At 39.2% G+C, this 12,757-nt stretch overlaps 1 protein-coding gene across 1 annotated transcript in view; it reads left to right on the forward strand.

The window, feature by feature from the left end:
• The first annotated feature begins 2,437 nt into the window (after positions 1-2,437).
• paip2b (poly(A) binding protein interacting protein 2B) overlaps positions 2,438-12,757 on the forward strand; it is a 34,209-nt gene continuing 23,889 nt past the window's right edge. The window contains exon 1 of the mRNA XM_039751947.1: positions 2,438-2,711. The gene's annotated coding sequence lies outside the window, so the exon portion shown is untranslated. The remainder of the gene's footprint in view (positions 2,712-12,757) is intronic.

Here is a 12,757-nt window from a genome sequence, read left to right on the forward strand (position 1 = left end):
GCTTTGCCAAGGAAGCAGCCTTTTTATTTAATCCACGGGTTCTCCGCTGTTTTATTGTTCGTTTATTACGATTATTATAGTTCTCTTTATATATCACATTATCAGTTCAGCACTCTGGTTGTAATATGACGAAGCTGCGCAAGCTCACTCTTGAGAATGCAACGTATAGTTGTTCAGGAGAAAAGCAATCTTGCCTGAAATCAATGGCATCCTTTTGTAGGGTCATTACTGGTCATCGCGCAGCAGAGCCTTACTGGAAATTGGAGGCATCTGAATTGAAATGGGAGATCAGAGGGTATAACGGGGATGTGAGGAATACATTGAGTGTGGAGAAACTCTAGAGACAGCGTGTGCATTAACTTGTGGATTTTTCTGTGAGTATTTGGTGACAGCGTGACGAAGTTACTTCCGCAAGACTGCGTTAGCTGTGGAGCTCAACTCAGAGCATATTCTTTTCCTACCGTGTCAATTGTGTAATGCGTTTTTTGAACAGGTTTGATGCATGGAAGTGATCACTCATACTGCGTTCAGTCAGTTCACATGAGCTGCTCCCTTGTGTGATGTTGCGATGTCCACGGCTTTATTTAATGTTAGATAAGACCCGGCAATTAAAAGTTTCTAGCTACAGCGATTTTAACTCCGTTACAAAGTGATCCAAAGTCTCGTTTATACCTCGTGTCTTCTCATTAAACTTGTATCTTGCGAATAAAGTATTCAGCATTTTTCTTCAGCGCTCTTTGGGAGCTCTTCCTTTTTTTCTACGTACTGAGGTCACAGTCAGTTCACGTGATTACGTAGGAGGCGTGATGATGTCACATGCAGCTTCGCCCCCCACGGCCATCGAGCTAACGTCCATTACAGTATATGGAGAAAAATAGGTTCCAGTTATGACCATTACGCGCAGAATTTCGAAATGAAACCTGCCCAACTTTTGTAAGTAAGCTGTAAGGAATGAGCCTGTCAAATTTCAGCCTTCTACCTACACGGCAAGTTGGAGAATTAGTGATGAGTGAGTCAGTGAGTGAGTGAGTCAGTCAGTCAGTGAGGGCTTTGTCTTTCATTAGTATATATATATATATATATATATATATATATATATATATATATATATATATATATATATCTTTATTATTACACTGGTGTCAAAGGGGATGTGCCTTGTAGTTAACATGTTCATTTAATTTAAATATTGGCTCTTGGGAGACAACTCCAGATCATGCTAGATGGGAAAGAATTTGTAAAATTTCTTGGACTCTAAGTACAAACAGCAGAAAAGGGAATACACTATGAATCATATGAACAGTTTTGCGAAATTCAGCCCACTCCCTGGCACATGCAATATAAGGTCTGTACATCAGTCACTGTACAACCCACAAATTGTTTGTTCCATGTAAGGGCTAAATGATAGTTTGTGTTTGGAAACAAAATGGAAAAAATAATAAAAACCCTTATTTGTTAAACACTTCACAGTCAAAACCATGTTAAACGTGTAGCTAGCAATGGTATAATAAATAAGGTCTGATATTTTTCAGGTAAGACAGTTACAGTGGGGACACACTGCATATTGATTAGGACATGTAATTAAGAATTTCACTGCACTCTATATGGGACAACAATGGCCCTGCAAACCAAAAAAAAAACCAAAAAACTATAAAATGTGCCAGTTAACTGTATATCCTGTGTTTGCTACAATCAAAAAATCTTTTAAAAACTAAATATTTCTTGAAGGAGGTAATTTGGTTTAGATTGTAGTGAGTTTTCACCTCACCACTCAACATGTCCCTCTGTGCCTAACCAAAGAGGTAGCACCCTCCAATTTAGTGTTACCCTGAAGGTACAGGATGAGTAAGTGGGTTAGCAGGCAACAGCTAAGTGGTATGTTCATAAATAAATCACTAACAGTACCTCATAAAATTATTTAATCTGGCGTATGTCGTGGCTCTTTTATATGCAGTAACTTACACGTTAATATCACACAAAATTATTGTTTATTATAAATCAAAACTTGAAACAGAGTTAGTCATTTTGGTTTATACTGCACCATTCCTATAGATTAATAAACAAAGTTACAAAAACAAACAAATGTATTTCGAATAATAAACTCGCATAACCTTTTTTTAAACCATACATAAATGCGTGCACTTTTCTTAATCTATGGTGTGTAAATGCATTTTGAAGCAAAAGTACGTCGCCGAGCGATTTCAGATTTGTAAATGCCTTCACTGTTGCCCTTACCCTATTTGAGCCCCCTGGCCCTTGTTGCATGACCTTTTGTTACGGCTAACCTTACAGATCCAGCTGGAAGCACAAACACGCTGAGAAAGAAAGAAGCAATGCGAGAGCCCGTCATTCGCATCACCACGTTGAAGACGGGCCGAACAGAGCAGAGTTTCTGATTGGGCACTGGCTTTGATTGACAGTGGTAATGGCCAGTGGACGCGTTGGATGAGTCGCGGCAGCGCGCAGTAGATGTGTATGTTTTTTTAATCGCAGGTTGGCTCGGTAAAACAGAAGGTGCAGCTGTTGTTTTCCCCTCTTCAGATTAGTTGCTGCTTTGTCTGCCCTGCACTGTTTTCCTATTTTGGTTTTGATACGGAATAAGATTTGATTTTACGGTTTTTAAGGAACACCGCCGAAGGCCAGGAATACGTGTTGCTGACTGCAGAGCACGCAGGAGCGACGGCCATACCTGACAAGTCTTTTTTGGGGAGGTAAAGTCGACTTTAAATATATGCTTTTTATTTGTTTGCAGTCTTGCATGATTTTCAGTAACTTTCCGGGGTTTAGTGTTCGTTTGGGGACCTGGCAATCAAATCTTAATGGTGCCACAATACATGTGAATGGGCCGGCGGCATGGGGCCACGCGTGGCAAAACGGATGAGATGCAAACACGCCAGCGTACCACCTGAATCGATAATGTGGTGCAAGGTTCCGTTACGTTATTTATCAAACTAACATTTTTGCTTTGGTGACGCTTTCTTGGCCTCGTGACAATTTAGAGCCACCGGGCCAGATATTGTGTTTGAAACGGTCTCTTTGTACTGTAGCACAGCGCGCGGACGCGCGTGCCCGACCATCCTCCCCGCAACTCCAACCTGGTACGCGCGTCCGGTACACTCGCCCCCTCCCTCGCTTTTCTTTCCGTTGCGTAAAGAAATATTTCCCCCACCCAACGTCCTGCATCAGAGACCTCAGCAGTCTGTACCTTTTCTATTTTTGGGCTACAACGTACACTCTTATCCTCGCGTAATGCAATAAGTGCGCGTATCCCCAACCCCCTCTCAGGCTGTCGCGTGCGCACACGCACACAATGGCCTATCCCCACTCTTGACTCTTTACCCCTCTAGTACGTGCATGTCTGGAGAGGGAGATCCCAGGCACACCATTGGTAATTGTTACATTTCGAGTTGCCTTCTGTCTGAGACACAAGACCTAATTTGCCTACTCGCCAATATGAAAACTCCACCCCATATCCTCCGCTGGCTCTCCGGTGTAACCTCTTAGCAGTTGCATGTGTGGCGAAACCTTTTTGATGCTGCCCTCAATTTGCCTCTCATCCAACTCCATGTGTGTGTTTCTGAGTTTAATATGTAATTTCTTAAATACATGTTTATGAATTCATGTATTGCATTGCGGATGTGGGGTTATAGTAAATATATTCATAAACTCTCATCTATTATATATTCTTGCCTCTTACTTGGATATATAGAGGGGGGTGCAAATGTCCAGCCAAATCTGTTTTAGTGAAATTTGGGCCCTATAAAACATGCTGAAATCATCCGAAAAAATGGCACCTTCCGTCTGGCAATTCAGGGTTCACTTCCTCAAAGTCTTGAAGTTACATATCTTTGCATATGAAAATCATTGAGGGAAATTTTAAAAGTCAGTAAAGAGTAAACTAATTCACAGCAGGCCGATAACTTCCAGAGATTATAGGTAAACTCATTCTCAACCTGTTGATGGTGTGCGGCTTACATTGTTGTCTTGAGTTTGAATTCAAAGGAGCTTGATAATTAGCATATTATTGTTTCCCTTAAAATGTATTTAATAGGATTATAAAACTTTCCTTTCGATGTATTATAGATCTGAAAACAATGTTTGAAGTCTAGCAGATACTGTATGTCTATGAAACTTTTAACATAGTATTTACTATTTAGTTTTGGGCAATCACTTTTTTATGGTGATCTCCTCAGACTTACTTCTGATGTAAGGAATTTTGGTGTCATTTTTGAGTCCTCCCTTTCTTTTTCCGCCTACTTAAACTATATTAAAAAACATTTTTACTTTCATCTCCATAACTTAACCATAGTTTGCTTATTCCTCTCTTTTTCTAATGCTGAAAAACTTGGCCATGCTTTATCACATCCTGCATTGATTATTGGAACTCTCTACTGGCAGGAACCCCTTTAAATCTTCTATCATATCTCTAGTTGATTCAACACTCTGATTTAAAAATCTTTACACCTTTAGCTCAAAGTAAGGTGATTTATGAACCATGATTGTAACAGTGAATTATGTCACGTATGATTTTTAGTCATGGAAGATGTCAGGCTTGCGGACTGCAGTTGATCTCATTTCTTGTCTAAGTCAGTTTAAAAGACTGAAATTCACTGGACAGGTCTAATGTATACAGACTGAGTGCTGACTTTCCAGTTCTGCTCACCCCTTTTCCTGTTAGTCAATTACATGGTGCCTGACAGAGCTGGTACTGTACAAAGGATTAAAGCTCCAAGGAGAAGAGCCTCATTCTGTTATGGTACATAGAAGATGTGGCATCGCCTTCATGTAGCTGCACATTTGGTCAGTCCCAGGTATGCAAGTATCTTGAAGTTAATTCTGCCAAATTCATAATGTAGCTGTTTATTGAAAGCATATTAATTATTAAAGTGTGAGATCCAGTATTAAGATTCTGATCTCTGACTCTCAGAAGTTCAAACATTAGAAGTTAAATAACTCTCTGCGCCTGCAGAGTGCAAGGAACCATACTAACTAGTATTTTTATATAAATAGAAACCATACACTAAAGCCCTTCCATTTACTGCTCTGGGCGTGATATTTTGTAATGAGACAGGTCTGTCATGCAAGTTGGTTCCCAAAGACTGGAGTCCTTTAGTGCAATTATTTGTGCTTTTTAAGTCTTTAGTGCAAACTGCAGTTTGCTTTTCAGTAATGGGTGCATAACAGTGATTACATCATTTTAAAGTTGATTATCATCTGGTTGGGAAGCAGCTGTGAAACCAAGAGGAGCAAAACATATGGTGCTTGAAACATATCTCATGGAACCCGAGCTTAGTGTCAAACTTTGGAATAGTAAAAATGCAGTAAGATAAACACCTTGGCTTTTTCATTCTTGATTCTGCTGTTCTTCAGTTTCCAGTCAGTTGTGTTGTTTCTGTCTTGAATGTGTCAAAGTGATTGAAGTATGTATACCAAATATTTTCTTTCAACTAATGTATTTTAAGACAGAAAAAGTGAAATTAGTAGCTGCCTGGACCATATTGTCCCTTTTAGGGTCCCCTTCTCCTTTCCCAAGATGAAAAGTTAGTCCTTGAGTGCTGTCAAGCCAAGAAGGTGCTGGGTTACTGGTAGAATTCCCTGTGTACAAAGTTACCTCCTCATTCTTCAGTTGTTGCTTGATATCTTATAGTGACATGAATGCAGTGATAACATAGATAAAAAGAAGGGTTACAACTTGTGGTCAGATGTTCAGTTAAATGTCTTTTTCTTTTTGTCTCAAGGAGTGGGGTGAGCAGGGCTGTGGAGTCGGTAGATAAATCCTTCGACTCCAACTCCTTAGTTTCCGGTACTTCTGACTCCGACTCCCCGGTATTTAATTTGCTAATGTATTTTCCATGTTGATTGAAGGAAGGCAGCATACACATCATTTAACCACAGAACTACTGGCTAGTAAGCTGACTCTCTACCGTATTTGCCAGTTTAAACAAAAGACAAGAACCCCATAACACACACCAGGCCATAGCACACGCCTCCACCTATATCATTATACTTGTTTACACTCAAATTAACTTGTTAAACGCATCATTTCTGAAATAAAATGAAAACACTTTTTGTAATGTACCATAATCCAGATTACAATATGTGAATGTCAGGTTGTATAGTAGCTCAGCTGAACTGAATTCACACTAGTAGTAACACAACTATGCACTGGGCTTTCTTTTTACATCAGAGAAGTACTTAATTATGACTATTGTTTGTGAAATGGGACATTTGAACTTGCTGTGTATTTTTTTTTTTTCATTACAGTATAAATGTATTAGGAGTCGTAGTTGGTACATTTTTGCCGACTCCAAACCCGAATCCAGGTACCCAAAATTGACCGACTCCACAGCCCTGGGGGTGGGGTGGTATGTGTTATATGGGACATTATTTGTGCAGGCCTTCCTGACTAAGCCACCCCTTCCCAAGGTGGTGGTTCTAAAAGCGCCTATCAGGTTCTCAAGGAAGTTTCAAATGTAATTGATGGAGGGGTGTGAACATTTCATGCTGGCAGCCAGAAATGATCCTCGTACTCCTAACCATACTAATCTACAAAATGGTGAAACTGGGCAACAACCAAACATAAACACTTGTTTTGCTTCATATTCTAGATTCCTATCAATAATACCTTTTGGGGTGGTTATTAGAATCAGAACGACCACACAAACTAATAGAAACCTGTTTTAAACAAGAAATCTAAAATTTCAGATTTGCCTGGCTCCATTGGAGCCTTGGCTGCTTTGTTTTCACATGGTGCTCTGGGCAAAAAAGTTTTCTTTACTTTTAGAAACTCCTAGGTAATTTATATGTATGGCCAATAACCTCCTCAAGAGAGTTACCGGTGTTGTAAGCATATGGAGTGAAAGGAAGATAAAATTTGCTTCACACTTTTTAATTCTGCACTGAAATATTGCACAAAAGTTTCACTTCTACATTGCATCACCACATATAAAACAAACATGCTTGGGCAACTTGGGCTGAGCACAGTTCAGGCATGCATGGCACCTTGTACAAGTCCATTACATCTAGAGTTAGAATAGATCTATGCTTGAGAAGATGCTTACAGTAAGACCGAGTAAGAATAAGGAAGGCATGATTCACTTTGTGGTTTTGCATTATTGTGTGCAGTTTTAAATGTGAGAAAGGTACATGGCTTCCTCTTGCTTGTGCTTCCATTTGGTGCTCGAGTGATACTTGAACATTTTGTAATTCCACTGTACGAATTGTGATTAATCCACTGTAGTGTATTCTGAATTCATACTGTATATTGCTGAATTTATGTACATACATTATGCCATTAGTGGCACAGTGGTTAACACTGCTGTGTCACAGCTTTATGAAACTAGTTCTAAATCTCAGCCTAGTTATTTGCTACCTGGAGCTGCCATGATTTCCCGTTGTTTGCACGGACTTCTTGTGGTTTTACTCTCGCATCCTTAAGATGTCTGTTTTAAATATGAGTAAAAAGCCTTGAATTATGAATTAAAAAATAGGGGAAAAATGCAGTCCTGAAATCAAACTGAAATTATTCAGATCATCTTAAAATTATTTTTTTTTTCATCCCAGCAATTAACCTAGAACATTTATTGGTATTTATAATCAAAACGTATTTAATAAATGTTTAATAAATAGTTTAAAATTAATGTCAGAACTTAACAAATGTGCAAGAAAGCACATTAACAGTCTTTTTTTATTATCATGTACACCATTCAGAATTTTTATTCCATGTTGCAGTATCGAACATTGAGATTTAAATCTTTCCTATTAAAATGTGCTGCAGTTTAAGAATGAAAGATATGATCATCATAAAATAATTTTGTCCTTGCATGCATATAATACATTTTGGAAAAATACAGTACTCTTGAGTATTTGTTACACATACAGTATCAGTGCATTATTAACCTGTGAAGACATTGATTACTCAGGATATTTTCTAAAAAGTCTTAAAGATGCATTTATAATATGTCTCAAATTGAGTTTATCTACAAGTTTTGCATTAGATATCTACTGTTTGCAAGATTGCTGTTTTGCAGTTGGGTAACAGCTGATTATTAATACTTAATGAAAAATGACCTCCCTTTTCTACCTTTAAATTCCTATAAACTTTGACTTTGTTATTTTGCTCCTAAGAAATCTCATTTAGGTGTTCAGACATTTGGCTACTGCTTACATCTATGGCATCATCAAGCATTCACCCCATTGCTCATATTGTATGTAAAGGTATAACGTAGTTGTGTGTTCCCTGTTTCATCGCATTTTAGCTGTACAGATACTGTACTTCAGTATATTCAAAAACCTATCAAATGCTGTAAGGTCAGTGTTTACTAGATATGAAATAGACTATGAGAAGGAGCTGCTACTAAGGCAAAGCACTGTTAGAAAAAGCACTTTGTTTAAAATGTCTGTAATTTTACACATCAACAGTGTAGAAACATTACAATTGGTGAATGAATTTGAAGTCACTGCTTTCTTATCCGAGCTAAAAGTTAAGTTACCACTTATAATTGGTTATGCCATTGCACTCTCAAAGCATCAATACATATACATATTTTTATTTTTGAGATTATACTCTAACTAGATAAAAATGACAGGTTGTGTACTTCATTTGTTAAATTGATAATAATACATTTTATTACTATAGCACCTTTCCCATGCTCATAGCGTTAGTGGGATTTTAAATCTTAAATTAACTTTAGATTTTAAAATAAATGTGTATTGCTCATAATATTACATTGGAATTAAAACATTTTAAACATATTAAGTCTGCACTGAATTAAATTTTATTAAACTAAGAGTATTTAATAAAGCCTAATTTTAATTCTTAGGTAACCAGTAGTTATTACATTATGAGCTTAAGTTAATTACTGCTAAATAGATAGGAGTCCATGGCCAACAATACAGTGGGTACGGAAAGTATTCAGACCCCCTTCAATTTTCCCTCTTTGTTATATTGCAGCCATTTGCTAAATCATTTCAATTAATTTTTTTCCTCATTAATGTACACACAGCACCCCATATTGACAGACAAAAAAAAAAGAAGTTTTGAAATTGTTGCAGATTTATTAAAAAAAAAACAAACTGACATATCACATGGTCCTAAGTATTCAGACCCTTTGCTCAGTATTTAGTAGAAGCACCCTTTTGAGCTAATACAGCCATGAGTCTTCTTGGGAAAGATGCAACAAGTTTTTCACACCTGGATTTGGGGATCCTCTGCCATTCCTCCTTGCAGATCCTCTCCAGTTCTGTCAGGTTGGATGGTAAGCGTTGGTGGACAGCCATTTTTAGGTCTCTCCAGAGATGCTCAATTGGGTTTAAGTCAGGGCTCTGGCTGGGCCATTCAACAACAGTCAGAGTTGTTGTGAAGCCACTCCTTCGTTATTTTAGCTGTGTGCTTAGGGTCATTGTCTTGTTGGACGGTAAACCTTCGGCCCAGTCTGAGGTCCTTAGCACTCTGGAGAAGGTTTTTGTCCAGGATATCCCTGTACTTGGCCGCAATCATCTTTCCCTCAATTGCAACCAGTTGTCCTGTCCCTGCAGCTGAAAAACACCCCCACAGCATGATGCTGCCACCACCATGCTTCACTGTGGGGACTGTATTGGACAAGTGATGAGCAGTGCCTGGTTGTCTCCACACATACCGCTTAGAATTAAGGCCAAAAAGTTCTATCTTGGTCTCATCAGACCAGAGAATCTTATTTCTCACCATCTCAGAGTCCTTCAGGTGTCTTTTAGCAAACTCCTTGCGGGCTGTCATGTGTCTTACCTCTCCTCAGAGTGTGGAGACAACCAGGCACTGCTCATCACTTGTCCAATACAGTCCCCACAGTGAAGCATGGCGGTGGCAGCATCATGCTGTGGGGGTGTTTTTCAGCTGCAGGGACAGGACGACTGGTTGCAATCGAGGGAAAGATGAATGCGCCAAGTACAGGGATATCCTGGATTAAAACCTTCTCCAGAGTGCTAAGGACCTCAGACTGGGCCGAAGGTTTACCTTCCAACAAGACAATGACCCTAAGCACACAGCTAAAATAATGAAGAGTGGCTTCACAACAACTCAGTGACTGTTCTTGAATGGCCCAGCCAGAGCCCTGACTTAAACCCAATTGAGCATCTCTGGAGAGACCTAAAAATGGCTGTCCACCAACGTTTACCATCCAACCTGACAGAACTGGAGAGGATCTGCAAGGAGGAATGGCAGAGGATCCCCAAATCCAGGTGTGAAAAACTTGTTGCATCTTTCCCAAGAAGACTCTTGGCTGTATTAGCTCAAAAGGGTGTTTCTACTAAATACTGAGCAAAGGGTCTGAATACTTAGGACCATGTGATATGTCAGTTTTTCTTTTTAAATAAATCTGCAACAATTTCAAAAATTTTTTTTTTGTCTGTCAATATGGGGTGCTAATGAGGAAAAAAATTAATTGAAATGATTTTATCAAATGGCTGCGACATAACAGAGTGAAAGATTGAAGGGGGTCTGAATACTTTCCGTACCCACTGTATAAGAATATGAATGCATGTTGTTGCTTGTAAGTTATGTTCTTTAAAATCCTAGAAGGTGGTTGACTCAAATGTGTGGCCTTTTGAGATTTGATTTGTGGTTGTACATTGGGGCAGGCTTTACCTTCCTGTAATCGCATAAGTTATAACTGTCCCAACTCTATCTTGGAACAATCTAAATCAATTGACGTTAACCTGAGCCTCTGTATCATTTATTTTCCGATATTAGCTATTCATACTATTAGTCATAGATATTTGTCGTGGCTGCACACAGGATGAAACATTGTTCATTTTTATTCTGTTGTCATTTAATTTTCTTATTTTAGTGTTTCTTTTGTAGTACTAGGGTGTTGTACCGTGTTAGCAATTATGGATGTAGCAAGAAGTCAAGTAAATTGACACCTTTTATTGGCTAACTAAAAAGATTACAATAGGCAAGCTTTTGAGGCAACTCGGGTTCCTTCTTCAGGCAAGATGTAATCCTTTGTAATATGTATTTTAAAAAAAAGAGATAAGAAATAAACCATGCCGACATGCATATTGCCATTACACCCATTAAGGTTGGGCGGTATCCAAATTTTGATACCGTCAAACCTCCTCCCTATTTTACCTCAGAATACAGTATTACCGTGAATAATAAAAAAAATTGTGACGTAAGGCTCAGACAGCGTCACCAAACTGTTGGCTTGTGCCTAAACCGTTCAGAAACTGAATATCAAACAGTAATGCTGAATCAATAACAAAATAACATGCAGAACAATATTAACAACTGTTATTAGCAACAAATAGCAGTTTATAAAAAAAGTGCAAATACAACAATCAAACAGAATTAAATTAACATAAACATCCAGAACAGTTTTCGCGCGGAGACGCGCACACAAATCAATTAAATTAAATCACACCACCTGAACAACTTTTAATAACAAAGAGCAGCTTATAAAAAAAGTGCAAATAGACCCACAACAGTCAACCAGAGTTGAATTAACATAAACATCATCCATATTATAAAAAGTATTGCAAAGCAATAGTCCTGAACAAAAACGTCTTTCCAGTCTTCTTTCCAATATTGTTTTTAACGTAAACCAAACAAAAATACCTGGATCAATTAAATAAATAAAAATAAACACAGTGTGAATAGGAACGAATGGCAAGTGGTATCAATCTAGTCAAGATTTTTCGCTAGAAAAACCAGCATGTTTACTTTGTCCGGCTTTGACAGGGCATGTTGTGGACCGACAACTTTACCTGCAGTGCTGAAAACCCGCTCCGATGGTGTGCTTGTGGCACAGACGCACAGGTACTTTCGTGCCACTCGCGACATCTGGGGAAAACGCCCGGCAGCATTTTTCCACCAGAAAAGTGGTTCCTTGTCTCCTTGAGTAACTGGCTCCAAACAGTAGGCTGTTATTTCAGCTCTGACTCGGTCCTCTATGGTGCCGATGCAGACGGGACCTGCCATTGCATCAGATTTTTTTGCAGCATACTTCCCAGAGTCATCTTTTTTCGTGAGGGTGCAGGTTGCGCCTCTCCCTCTTCCACTCTGATGGCCACTGGACCTGCTGCCTCTAAGCTCACGATCTCAGCCTGTAATTCAGCCTTGGTCTCGGCCAATGCATTGTCATCCATCTCATATCCTCCACGGTAACGAGGGTCGAGGAAAGTGCATTTTCGCAATATTTTGCGCACTGAATTGGATTCATACTTGGCCTCCAGCTTTGTTAGAATTCCAGTTTTGATTGACTTTGTTAGCTGGAGGTCATTTTCTGACGCAGCCAACACATTGTCCCTGCAGAGCTGTAGTATGGGGATTATACAGGAACTGGTCACATAATTTTCTCCTGACAAAATATCAGTGAAATCACCGACTGGTTTCAGTGCTTCGTGAACAGCTTTCAAGACGTCCATGTCCCGCCAGGTCAGGGACAGGCTGCTCCTTCTGTCATCCGACAGGACGTGTCTGATCACTTGGGCCTGCTCAAGGATGCGCTCCACCATTGCCAGTTTGGAGCCCCAGTGAGTTGCGCAGTCCTGCCGACGGACAGACGGATGGATGGATGGATGGATGGATGAATTAATGAATGATGAATAAACGATTAAATGAATGAATAGGCCTAAATAAACAAATGAAATGAGGAACTCTGCACGTTTTATGCTTACCTTTATGAGACTAGGTTTTGGGAGTCCCAAATCCACTTGCTTCTTGTGGAGTTCATTCTTACGTTGCCAGCTGTGTGAAAAGGCCCCGACAATATTACGGCAT

The sequence above is a fragment of the Polypterus senegalus genome, chromosome 4 (assembly GCF_016835505.1).
Source record: "Polypterus senegalus isolate Bchr_013 chromosome 4, ASM1683550v1, whole genome shotgun sequence".
Taxonomy (NCBI): domain Eukaryota; kingdom Metazoa; phylum Chordata; class Cladistia; order Polypteriformes; family Polypteridae; genus Polypterus; species Polypterus senegalus.